Below are 2,315 nucleotides of genomic sequence, written 5' to 3' on the forward strand. Positions count from 1 at the left end.
CTCAGGAAATCATTATAATTGCACCCGTTGTGTAGATTTGTGCTCACTGGAAAGATTGGAAACCCGTTAGTCGCAGATACCAGAACAATTAAAAATGAAGTTAAATAGTTTCTAACAATTGCATAATGTTTCGTCAGTTAATATACTTTAACTTAATGATAAAGATAGTGTGTACGTGATTATATATTTTGCGCTGCAATTTTAGAGGAGTGTGCCAGTCAAAATACGTCAATCCATTAATTTTTTCAAAACGACGTATGTTGTCCCATCCTATTAGCGTGCTGACGCCTTGCACGTATTAGCCAATTACTCGACATTGGCCTTGTCACCCATCAAGGAAACCGAACGTAATAAGTTCAAATGGTCAATATACAGTATACAATCCCTCCTATAAATACGTTTCACACTAGCGGAGTCGGCATTCAGAAATCAACGTTCTAATAGTTAACAACGTGCTTTGCTAGTGAGTTGAAGTTCTCGTGAAAATGTACACAAATCCTTTCAATCGTAAACACTCTCAAATCCGACAAGTGATTGATCGGTTTCTTCATCCCGTTGCAAACAACAATCGCCGTGTAATGAAAGAAAAAAGTGGACTAAATTCCTCAAAGTCCTCGCTTTCATCGACGTCTTCGTTCAGATTTCCTTTTGGAAGCCTAGAAAAACGTGGAATAAAGTGAATGTTGCAGCTGCAGATAACGTAGCCATTTGGATATGATTAGAGAGGTAAGCGTCTCAACTACAGACTAGCCTAAAATAAATGACAGCGTAACCCGGTCCGAAAAATTTTTGAATATTAACATTTTACCCTTAATTACAGATATATCCGAAAAGGAACTGGGCTCTGCTGAAAAATGTGCTGCACATTCATCTTAAATTACCATCGTGATCACCAAATGAAGAAACTAGGTTTCATTACCATAGCTGCATCATTCTGCGGTTAATAGGATCACTTAAAGACCTCTAGATTGAAGAAAAAGCATATATGCGTATAGAAGTACCTACAAGTTTAAGTGTTATATTTAATCATCTCAGAAAATAAATCTAAACGTATAATTTTTTTGACTTGTGTTTTGGAACCTCGCGTGCTTATGTTCTATGCAACATAAAGACGGCCCTTACAGATACATAGGTATGAGACCTATTCAAATAAGGGAAGTACGAAAGTAAAAATGCGAAGGTCAATTTGCCAAAAAGTACCCAAAGACAAACGCTTTAAATTACTGCGAGTCCTCTAGAGGAATATGATTTATCGTACAAACTGCCGATAGGTTAAAACAACCCGTAACATTAGGAGAGCTATTTTCTTCGAATAAATTATAAAACCGGCCTTAGCGGCTGTAACTAAAAGCAAACGTGAATTATCTTAATTGCATGTACAATACTGACCGTTGACTGTTAATTGTGGCTTAACGCTTAAGACTCATAAAACGCGGTCATTGACAGCAATACCTAATAATAGGGCTACTGCACTTACAGTACAAGTAATTCATAACAACAGATGTTATCACACAGTAAATTCATGCAATGTCTTATGTGACAAAATAAGGGACTCAAGGTTCAAGATATACTAATTAGGGGCATTTACATGAATTTGAAAACCGCACGGTGCAATTATTCTATAATGTTGATATAGGTACTTTACTAATCATTTTCCAAAAATCTGTAATTAATAAAAAGTGCAGTAAGAAGAGTAGTACGCAATCCGTCTGCAACTTGATTGATTTACTCAAACCGTGCAAACTGCAATTGAAGAACGCATCTTAGTCAGGTTTTGAGCAATTCAGAGCAGGACCCAAAGATCAGTAGGAAAAATGATGTCGCATGCAAGCAAGCATTGGACTTAATTTTCATGCTCTTGACATTCTGTAACATACATTGAGGTAGAAATTAGAAGGTCACTATCCCAAGAACGTTATGTTAAGATCTATATACTTTCCGATTGTCTCATCAGCAAGTGTGCTTAACATCTAAATTTGTGTGCAGATCAATCTAAGTTCTATTTGCGGAATAATGTGGGAAAGAGCAGCATTATCTATTAAAATAAAGTTGTTTTTACAAACATACTTTCGATAACATTATTTGAATTGCATAATGGACCAAAGTCTTAGCATCGTAAACATAAAAGTTGAAGGTTGAGAAAAGAGGGCAATTGTTAAGGTTTCTTACTGTGAGACTGGGAAATTAAATGTAGATCCCCAAAAATTGAACCGGCATGCAATTTGAATGAACGGAAAGTTTTATAGGAAATATAAACTTATAGAAACTGACCTGTTTCACTTTGGAAAAAAACCAACCGATACCAGAGGGTATCG

General features: G+C 36.1%; 1 long non-coding RNA gene across 1 annotated transcript; it reads left to right on the forward strand.

The window, feature by feature from the left end:
- Positions 1 to 403: 403 nt before the first annotated feature.
- On the forward strand, positions 404 to 1,061 carry LOC116163780. Its single transcript, XR_004143802.1, has 2 exons — positions 404 to 726; positions 821 to 1,061. It is a non-coding gene; the product is annotated as an uncharacterized LOC116163780 (long non-coding RNA).
- The last annotated feature ends 1,254 nt before the right edge of the window (positions 1,062 to 2,315 follow it).

The sequence above is a fragment of the Photinus pyralis genome, unplaced genomic scaffold (genome assembly GCF_008802855.1).
Source record: "Photinus pyralis isolate 1611_PpyrPB1 unplaced genomic scaffold, Ppyr1.3 Ppyr1.4_LG2, whole genome shotgun sequence".
Lineage (NCBI taxonomy): Eukaryota > Metazoa > Arthropoda > Insecta > Coleoptera > Lampyridae > Photinus > Photinus pyralis.